This window comes from Chenopodium album, chromosome 10, assembly GCF_948465745.1.
Source record: "Chenopodium album chromosome 10, dcCheAlbu1.1, whole genome shotgun sequence".
NCBI lineage: Eukaryota > Viridiplantae > Streptophyta > Magnoliopsida > Caryophyllales > Amaranthaceae > Chenopodium > Chenopodium album.
Window position 1 is genome coordinate 20,949,519 of NC_137843.1, and position 17,988 is coordinate 20,967,506.

Below are 17,988 nucleotides of genomic sequence, written 5' to 3' on the forward strand. Positions count from 1 at the left end.
GATTGAACCTTCCCTAATAAGGCCTCTACTTCGTTCTTCTCGTATTCATGTGCGCTTTCTGACTAACATGCAAACAATAGGTTTACCCTAAACCTGTTTATCTATGTTGGTTGAATTTAATGCACAAGCAAAACTATTATTGGCGATCACTTGAATTATAATCATATTAGCCCTAAACAAGATTATTAATTATCTTATTAAGCCTGATTACAAGTACAAATTCCCTTTAAACATGCATAAAAGGTGTGATCAAGCAATAACAATAAATAAGCATCAAGCAACATAATAATTATCATAATAATCATAATTATCATATTCATGTTAAAGCATAATATTAATAGCAAGATCCTAGGCATGATGCTAACAAGATTAATAACAAATCCTAGCATGTCACTAAACAATAAAAATCAAAGCTTTAGCCCTAACATGGTACTAACATGATATTAGAAAAGAGTAAAAGGCACCCTAAACATGATACTAGAAAGCAATAATAACATCCTAAGCACGATACTAGGAATTAAACAAATTTAAACATGCTTTCTACAAGAATAGAGCAACAAGATTACATACTTTGATGCCTCGTATCTCTTTCTAATAACAAAATACACGTGTTAGTAACTTCAAGGAAAATAATAAATCAAACAATTAAATTAAATAATTGAAATAGAGATTTGGGACCAAACCCTCAGAAATTATAACCTTTCACGTCTAGGGCGAAGGCAACTTCGAACTTGGATAGGTGTGTCTAGTGCTAATGTATGAGGAATTGTGTTTGTGAAAAGCTAGAGAGATGATTGTGAATGAATAAAAACGGAGATTTAGGACCCTATTTATAAGAAAATAGTCCGGAAATAGGTAGAATTTGATAAGGAATAAAACTCCACTCTGTCGCTGCAAAACCAACCTTGTCGCGTGGCGACAGGCCTGTCATTTAGCGACAGCCTGGATTCCTACGCGCTTTCAAACATGGAGTCCACTTATCAATCAAAATCGATTTGTAAAGTCCGTATGAAAATCGAAATCGTATTTTCCATAAAATAATATTTTATTCCAAATAAAACTTATCAAAATATAATTATTAATTCTAATTCTATTAGGACTAAAGAGAACCTTCTAGAGAATTCTAGAAGACTATAATTAATTCTAATAACTCTAGGAATAATAGTTAACCGGGCCCAGTTTAGTATTTTGGTCATAACTTCCTCATTATTCATCGGAATTGGGCTTATAATATATCGTTGGAAAGCTCTTTGCAAGCCCCATCCAACTACACTATTATTGGACCCTTGTCGTGGACCAAACTAAACTGGATTGGATATTTTCATAAAATAGAGTTGTTTTTCGAAAACAGAAAGAAAGAATTTTTAAATAAAAACCAACCGCAACACTTGACTTTTCACACTTTCACCTTGTCCGTCCGATTATCATTCGACGCAAAAGGTATTCATCACCGGGTTTGGTTTTGGGGAGACACAAATGGGTGTCTACAATAAGTAGTTTTAGGTTTCATAAGTGGCAGCTGCTTGCATTTCTTGGCCTATGACTTCTTAATGCAATCCTCATATATTCTTAAACCTTTCCCTTTTGAGCCACTTAGAACATCTCTCTTAGGTTCAAAAATGATACTTTGCTTAACTTCTTTAAGCACTTTTCACGATTTTGCTAAGTCTATTCAATCATTATTCATATTAGAGTTTAATCAACTATTTAACTCTATATGAAATAGATGAAAAAAAATGTCATTTGATCATAGAGACTTCCAATCACTTTCTTATATTCAATCATATTTAAGATAAGAGATTTTATTGGACTTCTATACTTGTTTTTTAGAGGGTTTGTACCTTCCATCTCATTCTAACCATTGAAACACTTTTCAAAATGAAGATGGTGTTGGTATTTTACTCAAACGTTTTGAATTAAAGGATACCAACCTTAGACATGTGACATGGATTTCTAAAACTTGCCTTTTAGAACCATTTTAGCAAAATTAGGATATAGGTTTACAGATTATCTTTTAAACTTTTGAAAACGCTTCTCAACTTTATTTTCAATCAAGGAGATTATATATAATAATAAAATAAGAACAAAATATTACGCAAAATTTAACTATGTTTATTTTTATAGCACCTAAATTAAAAACTATAGGTAACTTTAACACTTTATTCAATATTAATTTGTCCCAACTGAATTAAGTGATTCCAATATCCTTTATTCGTGTAATAATTGACCGGACTTTTGGCCCTACCATCAACCATTACATTTTCAAGGTTACTAATTACAACTCTTGTAACTCTTGGTTGAATAATTAACCATCTCATGTTTATTTATTACCCTTTGCTTCAAGGTTCTAAACTTTTTAGGTAACCTTGGACTCTTTAGGTAACCTTGTTGAGCACAACCAATTAAAATTGTAAAACTTGATTTACCCCAAGTTACCTAAGATATAAAAATGACACTCAGCTTTGGCATGACCTATCATTAATTATCAAAGGGTTGTTGGGTTTTTAATTGGAAAATCAATCTCAATATTACCAGGACCTAGATTTATTATGTTGTGATTAATTTAGTGAACTCTAGCGCATCATCAATAACATCAATAAAAATTAGCATGCATAATATACTGAATGCATAAACAAGACATAGCATAACCCCTAATCCTAAGAAAACTAATAAAGTAAATGCTCCCACTTGAATCTTCATGGATCTCATCCACCTCGTTCCTTTAGGCTTTCACTTCAAGGGCTTCTTGGATTAACAGTAACTTGTAATTCTACTTTATTCTATTTACTATTTAAATAAAATTACAAAAGTACTACTTTATCGGTACGCAGACCGTTGTTAGATTACAAAAATACATCACAATGCGCAGATCGTATTTATTAGTAATCTACTGGGCCATACTAGCCATTATATAGCAACATAATATCATTTATACTATAAAATTGCCACATAATAAATATTACGTAAACATGCTTGCCTAAACTACAACATCGAATGTTCATAATTACAGAAACATGGTACAAAAATATCTCATATTTTAATTTGTAATTAGATAATATCATATATTAATAATCATGACCATCAATAAAATATCATATATTTTAAATTAGGCATAGATAGACCCAAATCTTATTTTAATCATAAAGCTAAATCATATTAATCTTTAGAGATTATCCTAACAAATTTAGGAGATTCTATTCTAATTAATAGGCAATAACAAAATTTTAAATCACTTACCTAACTAATTATGGATAATCACATTACCAAGTCAATCTTTATCTTTTAGAATCTTGCTCAATAATCATTAAAAAAACTCAAAGATTAAAACAAATTTTAATATTTGAAATTATCTTAGATAAAATTAATTTTATCTAAAATTAAAATAAACAAATAATTTTAATTTTTTTTAAATTTACTGCCACGTCAGCCAGGGAAAGACCCAAACCAATGCAACAACAACCAACAGCTTCCGCACGTTAGTCATGAAAACCCAACCAATGTGGAACAGTGACAAGGAATAGAGCCCAGCCACGGTGCAACCTGCAGCTAGCTATGAACCGTTCCATCCAACCACCTTCTGCCTGAAGATTCCCTGGCGTCCGAGGGCTGTTGTCGTCCGTCGTAGCTAGGCCGGAGCCCATCCACTAGCAGAACGCTCTGGTTGTAGCTTGCGGCAGTGCAACGGTTGCACTTCCCTACTGCCGCCTGTTGCCGCCCTCCCTCGTGCGCCCCTTCTTCGACCACCTAGACAGCCACCGTGGACCACCTATAGTGGTTCTTCCACCCAGCCATGATTGCGCCCTCTCAAAATAAAAATCCTTTTTTTTTTTTTTTTTTTTGAGATTTAATCTAATTAAACAATTTTTGTAAAATTAAATTAAATTAGGTCCTTTGAGTTAAAATATTATATTTATGTCTAATTCAACTTTGAAATTAAATTCATAATTCAATTTTAGGGTTCTTCGTAAAATTAATTCAAATTCAATCTAACACTTAGATAAAATTATTAATTATGCAAAAAAAAAATCATATTTTATGTATCAAATCAATCCAATTAAATTTATGAAGCATAAAATATTCTAAAATTATCAAAATTTAGGGCTTTATTTCAATCAAAATTTTCGAAAAACTAGGGCTTAATTCGGATTTTGATAGGAAAAATTAAGCAATTAAATCACATTTAAACTAATTCTGAACCTTTAAATCTCCATTTAAAATAAAGATTGAAACATAATTAGAATCCTCCCTCTTGATTAAATTAAAATTTGTGGACATCAAAGAATTTTAATCAATATGTGTAAATGCAAGAGGCTAACTGATACCACTATAAGATTTTAGGTACTCTAAGCGGAATTTCACGAATCATATTTATTTGCACCTAAACAGGATCCACAAACATAACACATAAAGAACACATAATTCATACCTTTGACGTGTGATTTCCACGTTGCGATTGACTGTCAAATAGGGAGATGATAGAGCCCCAAGCATTGCTCCTCTACTTAGTCCACGAGATAGGATTGAACCTCCACTACTGCCAAATAGTCGGGCACGAACACTTCGAACCACCTTCTACAGAGAGAGGAGGATAAAACTAAGCCACGAACAACCACTGCACGACCACCACCATGCACCACACGCGCCACCGGCGTGTGCGGACGTAAGGGAAGAGGAGAGAGTGAGTGCGTGAGGCTTTTAGGGTTTGATTGCTAGCTTGTCAATTCTTAATTAACTGCTAATTGTGTTGTATATCAAACCCTAGGAAAGACCTCTATTTATACATCATATGTATAATTAGAGTCCAAACTAACATATTACTCTTTCTTTAATCCCATATGGTCGGGCACTCCGTGAGGCCCAATAATGGGCTTCATTCTTTTGTTCAATTCATCACCCTTTTGTGTGATCTTATAGGATCTATTCTATTAGGGTTTGGACTACTTGACCAGCCCAAAGATCATTGATCACGTCTAGCAACAGATAATGATGACCCAAAAGAACGAACTTATTATCTCTATAATATCGATCCATAATATATCTAGTAATTGCACTTGACGAAGACATATATCCTTCAGCGGTCTGTGATTGGTCCAAAAAAATAAAAATAAAAATAAAATAATTTTTTTAAAAAAGAGTTAAAGTTTTATAAAGAAAAAAAACAATTAATTATTTAAAACCACCCCACCGGTTGCCGGCTAACCAAGCCACCGTCGTGTTGCTTGACTCCCTAGCCCCGCGGCTCCAACCACCACAGACCCCAACCCCACCGCCAGCACCGACGCTACGCCCGACCCCTTTCCCCCTTTACCACCAACCAATATCGTTAAATCCCTTCCCTGTCCCAATCCCAACCTCCTACCACTTCCCGCCCATGTTTCCAGCCTTTCCCTTCCTCTGTCCCTTTTCCGACTCCATCCCTTTCCCCGCGCTCCGATTTCGTCCCTATCCCCTTCACATGCCTTGATTTTGGCAATGCATGGTTCCTACACCCATGCATTATTTATAGAGGGAATATTTCAAATATAGTAAAGATAACTAGTGATACCCTAAAATTAATGTATAGATCAGATTTCAAAAAAATTTACTTTCATCCCAATCATTTCCTTTCTTTTCCACACAAAAAAAAAAAAAAAAAAAAAAAAAAAAAAAAAAAACTGTTCCTCATTAGAGTATATCACTCCCTAAAATTATTTTCTATTAAATATAATTTAAGATTTCATTTTTTAAAATTAAAATCGTAATTCAATATTTCAAGATTCAAAATTTAAAATTTTATTTTCAAAATTTTATTGTCATGTGGTCATGTGTATTATTGCTTGCGATGTTCTTTATATGATTTAGGGTTGTTCCGATTTATTGGAAATAACTTAACTGAATTGAATTGATTAGGGCAGATCGAACAAAACTGAACTAAATAGAGCTGAAATGAATTGTTTATGAGAGAAAGAAATTGAAAGCTGAACTAAACTTGAATTGAACTGATTGGAGCTCAACTGAACTTAACTAAAATAAACTGAAATTAAGCTGAATTAAACTGGCCCTTAATATTGTTCTTTATCTGAACACATGATGTACTTTATATTTGTTTGTAACATATAATTAATTACTGACGTTATGTTATTTCATATGTCTATTTTGATATTATTATGATCATTATTATATCTTTGTAATAAACTATTTTATATGTTTGTGTTCTTTATAGTCACATGTTCATGTCTTAAGGTGAAATGTTTTTTGAATTTTGTATCCTTATCATGTTCAACTTTCAAGATGTACTTTTTCGTCACTTAATGTTCATTATTTATTGTGAAAATGTTCTTTGAATTTTGTCTTTGAATCAAGATGGGTAAATATACATAATGTTCATTACATAATATAATCATGTTCTTCATTAATATTAATGAAGAGATCCCAAAAAAATATCGTTATCAACCTTCATGATCCTGATTTCAAAAAAAAAAAAAAAAAACAATTAGATGATAATAAATATGCAAAATAATACATAATTAATAAATGATATTCAAAATAAATATCATAATAATTAAAAATGACATCTAAATAATATGAATATAACGGTTAATAAGTTCAAGTAACATACGAGATAAATTCAAAGATCGTAGGCCATAAAGCACATAAAAGATTAACAAAAGTATTTTTTAATCTGCATACCTTGAATAATAAAATTTGTAATGTAAAGAACATATACGTTAGACCCATAGAACATATTGATCAAACTTAAAGAACAAATTCATTAAAATGATAAAAATTAAATATGTACAAAAAAAATGGAAAAGCACATTCATCATAACCGAAGAACATTGTCTTCAAGTTCCGAAAAATAAGACAAATTCAGAAAAATGCAAAAACTAGTTCTCCCTCCGTTTTTTTTTTTTTAATTTGCATCACTTTGGATTGCACAAAGTTTTTAGTGAGTAATATAATATTGTAAGTGGGTGAATAAATTATTATAGTAAAAGTAAGATGGGGACCATGAAAGAGAAAGTATGAGAGAGAGAGGATATATATTTTTATTATTTTAGTGGAGACCATGGAAGAGGGAGAAATGATAAAATAAGTTGAATGGGGTTTAAAGTAGGAAAGAAAAATGATAAAATATAGCATAAAGTTACCAAAAAAAGAAGTGATGCATTTAAAAAAAAAATTAAAAACACCCCAAAAAGGAAAGTGATGCAAATAAAAAAAAACGGAGGGAGTATTAATTGAAAATTAGTTATTGATTATCAAAACTAAATCAATATGTAAAAACGGAGGGAGTATTAATTGAAAATTAGTTACATGATCTGAATTCTGAAAACAAAAACAATAATGATAAAAAAACTTAAATACATAAATATGTAAAAATTACCTTCTCCTTTGGACTCAAACTCCACAAAATCACCATCATCATCAAAAAATTTCTTCTTCGTGATCATCCATTGCAAATCGGCGATCTGAATCATGACGAAATTCATCCCGTACTGCCATTTGCTATTAACCTTCTACTTTTCTCTCTTTATAATTTTTCCTCTCTGTTTTTAAAATTAAAAAATGAATGACTGTAGAGAAGATCTAATTTAGAAAGGTATAAATATGGAAGAGATCAGAAAAATATAATACTTCAATTAAGGAATTTGTTACATTTCTTTTAATAAAAAAATTTATCGTAGATTTACATAGGGTATGGTGTATGATAAAATTTTCACGATTTCGGCCCTCTCCCCTACCCACACCTTGATTTTGGTAATAGTTTGGTGGTTCAGTGGCAACGGAAGAGGGTAGGGGAGGTTCGGTGAACAACACGGGGAGCTAGGGTCTTTTCGGGGAGGGGCAGCCGGCTCTGGGCCTCGTTTGGGCCGATGGTAGGGATGTCCGAGCGAAGGGTGGTTGGGGTCGCGGTGGGGCTAGGGTTTAGTTAAATTTTAGTTTTTTTTAATAAGAAAAAAGTTAAAAATAAATAATTAATAATAATCATTTCTTAAAAGAAAATTAAAATTAAAACTTATTTTTTGACCAATCACATGAAGACACACATGTAAATTAAAATCGATTAAAAAAAAATTACCTATTCAACCAGTTACAAGTCACTTGGGAGTTGGGACTATTTTGAGCAAATTGGGTATAAAGGTCTGATTGTTAAAGTATAATCGGAAGGTGGGATTATTTTTGGTGGTGGATAAGGCAATAGTCGGATTATTGCTGACTATTTTTTCTTTGATTTTCGAAAGCTAGATTTTCATTGTTGATGATGCTTTTAGATTTAGACTTATTGTGTGAAATTAAGGGATAATTAAGCATATGTTTGGCGTCACTATGGTTTTTAATTTTTTAATTTGAAAGTCATAAGATAATTTTTTTTTTTAAAAAAAAAAAGAAAAAAAAAATCTAGTCAAATTTATCAGAATCATCTTTATTTTAAAATTTTGACATAAATAAGCTCCAACCCAAATTTTTATGTGATTTCCTTTTTTTTTTTTTTTTTTTGGTTTTTTGTTTCAAAAAACAGAATACTAAGAGCGTGTTTGGTATTGTTTTTTGTTTTAGTTTTTTTAAGACAAAAATCCAAAAACAGGAAACAAGAACAATGTATTTTCACTTTTTTGTTGTCAGTTTTCAAAATTATCATGATTTTAATAAGTTTGACTAATTTTTAATTCATTATATGATATAATATGATTTTGAAAAACAAAAAACCGAAAAAAATAGAAAACCACAACGATCCCAAATGAACTTTAAACAACAAAAACCAAACTCGAACGAGTCCTAAAGTACTTGTTTTTCCTTTTATTTAATTACTAAATAAAATTAAAATAATTTATCAATATTTGCAAAAACGTACAATAATGATGTCATTCTTTTTTTTTTTTTTTTTGAAACCATAATGATGTCATTCTCATGCTAAAGTTGTTGGAAAACGAACAAAGGTAGCATTAGTAATCATGAAGCTGTAAATTAAGGTAGTAATTAATAACTTTTATTTGAAAATGCAGTAATTGGCAAATTGTCTAGTTTGATAGCTAGTAACTAGTAGTTTTCCTTAATAGTGATATATACTACCTCCGTTACATATTAGTTGCAACTTTTGCCATTTAGGGGCGGTACACATTAGTTGCAACTTTCTATTTCTTTCTTTTTTTGGTAAATTTTTTCCTGTAAAATTACTACTTTACCCTTACTTAAAAATTCATTATATCAATTACATAACATAATCTGATTGCATTAAACCATTTATCCAACATCATTAATTAAATGATCCCCACCAAATTTACTCATCAACCAACCTCATTCAGTGAACCTAACCAATTCATTGCTATTTTTTTCAGATTTGGGGAAATTTCAAAACCCTTGTTCATTTGGGTTCATCTTCTTCCTCTATGAATTTCTCTCTCCTTCCTCGATCTAACCCAACAAATCCTCACACTTGCTCTGTGACGTAGCCCACGAATTTGCTTGAAAAAAACCCATGAATTTGACCCACCAAACCCACAAATTTGCTGGAAAAACCCACCAAACCCACAAATTTGTTGAAGAAGCCAACGAATTTGTTGAATAAACCAACGAACCCCCACGAATTTCTTGAAAAAACCCACGAAACCAACGAAATAACTTACGAAACCCACCTATTCCTTCAAAAACCGACGATCTCCTCTCAAAACCCTCAAATCTACGCTTAAATATGGTGAATTTTAAGCCACTAGTTGACACAATCTTTGGGGTGAGTGACGGTGGTTGTTCTGGGTTGGTTTTGGCTGAGAGGGTGCGATTTCAAGGTGGTTTAAGTTGAGAGGGGGTAGTTTTAGAGAGGTTTGGGATAGGAGAAGGTGGTTTTGTGGTCGTTTAGGTGGAGAGGGAGTGGTTTTACGGTTGTTCGGGTGTGGGTGGGTGGTTTCAGGGTGGTTCGGGTAGAGATGAGGTGATTTCACGGTGGTTCGAGTTGAGATGGGGTGATTTCACGATGTGAGGTGGGTGGTTTCAAGGTGGCCGCTATTCAGTTACGGTGGTGGGCTCGGTGTTGTTGGTGGTGGTTACTCATTGATTAATTACCTTCATTTTCTCTCTCCTGCCTTAATTATCTATTCTTTAATCTATTAATCTACCATATGAAATTTTGTCTTATAACCCGTGCCGGCCTGAAAGTTGCAACTAATATATAACGGAGGTAGTACTTATTTTCTAAACTGAGTTAATGGCTTATTTACCAAGCATTAGTTTTGCATATATAAATACCCCATAAGACATAAGCACACAATTGCACAACTTTACAAAGCTAACAAAAACCCACTCCTAGAAAAAACCACTTGCCCAACCCACCTCAAAGTTGCCACTATAATAGCAACATTGCATTCACCTCCACCCTGGACAAAAAAATTAATGGTCAAATGTGTTAGAAAAGGAGGATAAGTAAAGAGAAAGTTTGAGAGAATATGAGTAGACATTAAGGGAATTCCACGGCAGATGTCGTTTTTTAATATCTTGAGTTTTGTGGACGGGAAGCAGAGAGTAGAAAAGAATGTAATGTGGAATAAGAATGATGGTGGCATCGATTTGCGGTGGTGGACTAGTGGTTATGATATAGGAGACCAGGAGTTGTGGTGGTTAATTAAATGTAGAGAGATTGAGAATAGATTTTTTAAATTAAAAAATTACCGATAATGGGTAACGAGCCACACTATTTTAAGAAGAAACCATTATTATAGTTGTGACAACTGAGACCTTTCAGAAAAGACCACACATAATTTGGACCTTTAATTTGTATTGATTTTCCCAAAAAAAAATTAAAAAAAGTAAATAAATAAATAAATTCATGTGGGATCTTTAAAGATTTATCTCAATTTGTAATTCTAAATATCAACCTTATATACATTTTATAATGTGTGATTGAAGATATGTTAACTCAAATTAAAGGAAAAACAAGTACTTTAGGATTACATAACAGTAGTTACAGTCTTTAAACTAGTAATAATAACTACTGTTTTTTATGTTAATAATTAAGATTTTTATAGTAATAATGGTATTTAGGTAGATATTTATAAGTTTAAATAGTTATATTTTTTGCTTAATATTTTTTTCTTGTTAATAGTTCAGTTTTATAATTAGTTATTATGATTTTGGATCAAAAGTAATAAGGGGCGTTGGGTAAATGGAAAAGAAAAGGCTAATTCCCATTGTTTTTGTTAGTAATGCCATTTTTATAATTCTCTTTATCCTCTTCAATGGGCTTACCCCAGTTTCTCAAAATGAGAAACATCTATGTTTCTCAAAATGGCAAATGTTGTAGATAATGACAAACTTTCTAATATATATATATATATATATATATATATATATATATATATATATATATATATATATATATATATTGCTGACTCATCCTCTTCCTCCTCCTTCCATTTTCATTCCTTCTTCAACCTTTCTCATCTTAACATCTTCAAACTTTCGAATCATCAATGGAAGACGAACCCCATCACCATAAACAACACCATTCCCAACACCACAACAAACCCCAACACCACCATAGCCGGCGGCTTCGCTGTCAAATTTAACAAAAACCCTAATAAAAATATGTAAATTAAGGACATGGTTAACCCCAAAGCTAGGTTTATGTCATTATTTGAAAGTGTTCCCTCCATTGTTGAAGAATTATTCGATTTCCATTGCTAAAAACTGCTCAAAATCCATTGTTCAGGAGATAAAAGTTGAGAATAGTGGGTACTTTTTTACTAAAAAGTCAAAAATGCCCTTTTAAGAAACATCATGTTGAGAAACTTGTATTTTCTCCTCTTTAATCCCCCCAAACCCACCTACTTTGATTTCCCACCACCTCGATGGTATTTGTCGAATTCCCTTTTTTAATCACCATCCACCATCATAACATCACCACCATCTCACCACCAGAACCGCTCATCGAGACCGCATGTCCACCACCATACTCGCATTGTCACCCTCACCAAGACCAAAACCCATCTTGAAACCAACCCTTCCACCCACTCAAAGCCACCCCCACCATTCGAAAAGTATCTCATCCATCCCAAGGCTTAAATTTTTCAGTAATTTGGCCATTCTAAAGGACCGAGATTGAGGGAGAGCAAATGTAGATAAGGATAAGGCAAATTAGTTTTTTAGGGATGTTGATATCCCTTAAACAGTCTTCTATAAAAGACCATTCTAAGCTATCAAAGGCTTTGGTCAGGTCATTTTTAAAGGCCATAATGTTGGATTTTTTAAGTAGCTTTATCAAATTTATGAGCTACCTCTGTGATAATAATTATGTTCTAATTAATGGATCTATTGGGGATGAAACTAGATTGGAAAGGACTGATAAGTTTATCTGATAAAGGGTTCAATCTTTTAGTGATGCATGTAGTGATAAGTTCGTAAATTTTGTTACAAAGGCCTATGGGACGAAAATCATTCATAGATTGAGGGTTATCTTTTTTAGGGATAAGACAAATATAAGAGTCATTAATGTCATGAGGGATAGAACCTTGAGTAAAACAAGATTTTACAAAGTTAGAGATAGGAGTAGCAAGTTCAGTCCAATTTTTTAGGAAAAAAATGGCCTGCAAATTGACTAGACCAAGAGAGTTATTGATGTTCATGGACTGAAGGTTGGAATAAATTTTCTTTAGTAGAGGGGATATAATTAAGAGAGTTTATAAGGTTATCATCCATAACTTTAAGATAAGATCAGAGAAGGTTCTCATCAGACCTTGATAAAGAATAGCAAGGGAGGAGAAGATATTAATGAAATAATTCCTAGCCATTTCCTTAAGAGTAGATTGATCTTCAACCCAATTATTGTTGTTATCTTTTAAACAGACAATCCTACCTCTAGACTTTTTAATTTTAGCTAAGAGATGAAAATATTAGTATTACAGTCACCATATTTCGCCAATCTAGCCCAGCAATTTGAGCCCATATGATCTTTTCAGTTTGATAAATTAAATTTAATTCATGGAGGAGGTCTTTTTTATAGCCGATAAAGAAAAAAAGAAAAATATTTTGAAAGGCTTAATTGTACACCATTAATCCTAGCAATTAAGCGGTTATTTTTTCTTTAATAACATTGCCAAAGAAAATTTCGTTCCAATATTTAATAGAATGAAGGAAATTAGATCTCTCAGCAAGACAATCATCATTACTTACCTCCAATTGTTAACAAAAAAAATCTTTAAATTGTTCATTCTCAAGCCAAGCTGTTTTGCATCTAAATGAGTAATTACCATGGATGTCCAAGTTAAAAAAGTTTCTAATAAAGGATTATGATCAGAAAATGTACTAGGAAAATGAGTTACGTGAGTGTTGGGGAAGGTATTGAGCCAACTCGGGTTCGCCAAAGCCCTATCAAGTCTTTCACGAATGTTAGCAGCCCCCTCATTAGCATTGTGGTAGGTATACGGGTTTCCATTACCATCGACTATGCATGATGTATCTGCAAGCATACGAAGGTCTTTACACTGAGATTGTCGAAATTTTCTCCCTCCCATTTTTTCAGTTTGAGACGTAGCCTCATTGAGGTCCCCCAAAAGCATCCATGGGGTGTCACTAAAGGTAAGTTATTACGTAGTTCATTCCAAAGGCGATGGTGCTCCGCAACCGTAGAAAGAGCATAAATACCAGTGACAAGCACTTCTTTGTCAATAGGGTTAAACTTAAAGAGTGCATGAAAATAATTCTTCTTGTCATCATTAAAGAGAACAAGTTCCGCAGAAGAATTAAACATGAGCCAGATGCCTCCCCTAGACCCATTAGGATCAATAAGTTGTAGGCCATCAAAACCCAGTAATTTACTAACACGTTGAGCCTGAATACCATTACTTTTGGCCTCTAGAATAATAAAGATAATAGGCTTATATGTAGCAATTATATCCCATGTGGGATAAAGTCATCTCGAATAGCCCCACGAACATTCCACAATATGATTTTCATATTTAAATTATGGTTTTTGGGGAGAGGGTAAGGAATAGACTTGAGCTCAGCCAGATGGATGTAGAGGAGTACCTTTTCCTAACCCTTCCACGCTTGATACTGGTTCAGTTTGATTGTGTCCTCTAGAGCGAGTGGAACCATCATTAGTTTGACTTCCCTCGTGGTTAGAGTCGTCTCTCAAAAGTTGACTTCTACTTGGATTCCCACTACTCCCTATTGAGTCTGATATTGACTTATAAGGTTTCTTGGTAATTCGAGGTTTATCTCGATGTGGTCTAAAAACAATATTTGAGTGTGAAGGTTTATCGATGGAAGTTAAAGAGGATGAGGCTCATAATTCAGCCGTTGGACATGGTGTCGAAACCAAGGCTGGAGAGTAGTGGATGGGGTTGGAGGAGTTTAGTTGAAGCAAAGACTCGTGCATCAAAGATAATTTCAATGGCGATTATAAAGATGGCCATAGGATCGGGTTCAAAGGGCGAAATGGGGTCAAATTTGGGGATTTCATGTATTGTTGAATCTCCTCTATGGAGTAGTGGGTCCTTATTTAAGGTTGAGAGAGGGTACAGGAGTTCTGAGTGGGTTAGTTGGTGGGAGGACGAAGTGTTGCTGATGGTGGAGTTTGTGACGGAGGTGGAAATTAAAAGGAGTCGATGGGCGTTGAGAGGGGCATATTGGGTCATTTTTTGGCGATATAGTGAAAAAGGGAGTCGAATATTCGACGGGAAGGAGGATGCGGCTACTGGGTGGCCTAGTAGCGGTGTTTGCTGCGACTGCTTGAAGGCTTGAGTTAGGGTCGTTGATGGCGGAGCTAGTGACAATAAGGTGGACAAAGGGTGAGATGGAGTAGTTTGGTTGTCGATCAGCGACAGGGTAGGGGTTGTTAAAGTGTTAATCGATCATCAGCGTTGAACCAGGTGCGATCTCCTCAGGGTGAACTGATTTTTTTGCTTGTTTCTTTCCATTTAAATTTTTAGTGTTTTTGGTATCAATGGTTTGGTTTGTGTCTAGCATAGTTATTTTTTGAGGAGTATATAAGCTTGGAAGGTGAAGGGTTGAAGAAGGAGTGACAAATAGTAGAATTCTCTGCTCTATCTCCATGGCTAATTGGTCAATGTTGGTAGTAGGGTTTTCATTTATTGTATTGTGCATGTAAGCTACCCGATTTTGTTCAGGAATAGAAATTTCACAGGGTTGTTGATTGGCCAAATTATTTCCATTCATTTCATCTTCTACTTGGATAAGGGGTTTCTAAAAGTTGTCTTTGAAAAAGATTTTATTAATAATGTTCTTTTTCTTTGTAGTGGGGGGTGGTAGGGAATATTTTATTTTTGAGTGGGTTATTTTTGGAGTGTAGTTACTTGTAATTTTTTTTTTTTGTAACCTATTTGGCTGAGTGCACTTGTTTGACACTATCATCTATGGTCCGTAAGTTTCTTGTGGCAAGGTTTCCTGAAATTGGGGCACAACATTGACTTTGGGGCTTTCAGAAATTGGTTGGGTTTGGGCCTGGGCTGAGACAGGTTAGGCTTGACAATGGGAGTAGACTGTTGGGTTTGGATTTGAGATGGGTTAAGCTTGTCTATGGATGTTGAAGGTTGATCTTGTGTAAGGAGTTTCACTTTATCATTACGAACTTGAGAAGAAGAGCATAAATCCTTAGAGTGGCCAATTTTTCCACAATGGAAACATAAAGAGCTAATGTTCTCATACTCAAAGTGTTGTCATCCATTACTTACCTAAATAGTATTGATTAGGGGGGTACAGAGATCAATATCAACGAATACTCTCGCATATCTAGCTCTGGTAAGGTGATCCGTTGCGTAATCAACCCGTAGACGATTTCCTACGTTTTTTGCAATTTCGAAAAGAGCCAGCTTATCATAGTATTTAACTGGAAGTTTTGGTAAGCGAATCCAGACAGTCATTCTATCAAAGGGGTTCATAGATGGTCTAAAGTTTGGTTTCCACTTCGTAATCATTAGGTAATAATCCAAAATAAAACATGGACCTCCTATGAGAGGTCTTTGATAATCATCTTGAACAAAGAAACGAAATAGAAAAATATCTTTTCCTATATCAATTATCTCCAGTGTTCCTTTAGGCCTCACATAGCTCTAACTCTTTGGGTAATGAAAGATGGTCAAATGGAGATACCAAGACATTTTCCCATAAGGGTTAAGTTTCCACGAGATTCTTAGTTTGTCTAAGGTTTCTTTGGGAAAAAAAAACCGCTTAAGATGGGTCTGCAAGTTTAACATGATCCTTTTCCCCATTGTAGGGAGAAGACAACAATGTTTCTTGCTTCATTAAACCATTGAAAAGAGCTTTGCGCCGCTTCTCTAAAGGAGATGGGTTACATCACTTTCGGGTTGGTTTGCTTATCATCAATGTTCTATTTTGGGTTCGTGGAACCTAAAATTTGAATTTGATCATCATTAGGGGCTTCTTGCATAGTAGGTCTACCATTGGAGAAGAGTGATAAGGAGGATCCATGAAAAAACAAGAAAATAAAAACAGATTTGAAAGCTTTGAAACGAGGCCTTGCTAGCTGCAATACCTGTAAAAGAAAATCAATTTGAGAAGAAAGAGCTTTTCCCGACACTAGGAGACTCTCAGAGCCTCCTCGCCAAAGTGAGAAGGAGAAAGTCCGATGATAAACCTAATGGAGAGGAAACGCTAGAGAGTGAAAGAGTTTATTAAATGTCTTTTGTATACATCGGCTAGACGAGCCCATCAAACCCATTACATTGGTCAAATCATGTGGGATTCGGTTGAGCTTATGTTCTCACATTAATTGGGATGGCTTCAGTGTAGTGTTTTAGGCTAGGAAGATTATTATAGGCAAACATAATTGTTTATGAATTATGACGAATTCTTTATTATACTTTTAAGATTTTAGAGAAGAAAATTATAGATGCAATTACATATACCAATTGTCAACCTTGTTAATTTACAGATATTACATGTTAATTAATTGTACTCCGCGGGCATGTGAAACTTGTAATCCTTAAAAGTACTGCATCATCAAATCATCAATTAGCATCGGTTTATCCTTTAATTGCGTACTCGAATAAAAATGTCATGCTCCGTTTAGGTAAGAGGGGAAGCAGAGCAAAGGGGAGTGGTTTTGTGGGTGGTTGCGTTTGGGGTGACTGTGGTGTTTAGTGAGGCAAGAGGGGAAGCAGAAGGGTCGAGTTTGGGGGTGGGGATGGTGGCTATTCAGGGGGGAGGATAAGTAGGCTTTGGGATTCGAGGTGGGGGATCCCTGAAAGGGGTAAGTTTATGTGAGGCGGGTGGCTGGCGGCAATGGGGGCAGTGGAAGTGTAGGTGATAGTGACGTGGTGGATGAGGACAGAAGAGAGATATAAGGAAAAGGCAAAACAAAAGACGAAAAAAAAAACCTGTAAAATAAGTTGTAGGTCACAAGAACCGTTAAAAGAAAATAAGGGTCAAAGGTGAGATTGTTTTAGGTAGAATTTGTTATATACACTCAGGTGTACCGTACACCTAACTAATCCAAGGTTAATTTTCTCTTCTCATTTGATGATTAAATGAAAAACAATCATCAATGATAACAAAATACTCATGGGTGTATGGTACACCCAGGTGTATAAAGCAACCTCTCGTTTTAGGAAAATAGAACAAATGTGGGATTAGCATTTTCCTTAAAAAAGTGGTTATACATTCTTAAATAATCATATCTAGCACACTTTATAAAGTACATTAAGAGAGCCCATTGCCCCATAGTACATTTAATATCTCAATTGTGGGTTTTCCGCTGCCAGTCACAAGCCTGGATAAAAGAAGAGGATTTTGGTAGGCCAATAATAGCCAGTGTAAAACTTTATCACATCCCATGACATGAGCCATGACAATTTTCATATTAAACATGACCCGATAATAACCCCAAACCTAATAATGACACAACAAACTTACCTGGTCCATATTATAATCTGACCGGTAATGACGATTCAAAATTGACCTAAACTCAATGATGACTTGACCTGAAATAACCAGCTACAAGCTCGTACCAAACCTGATAGGATGCATGACCTAACA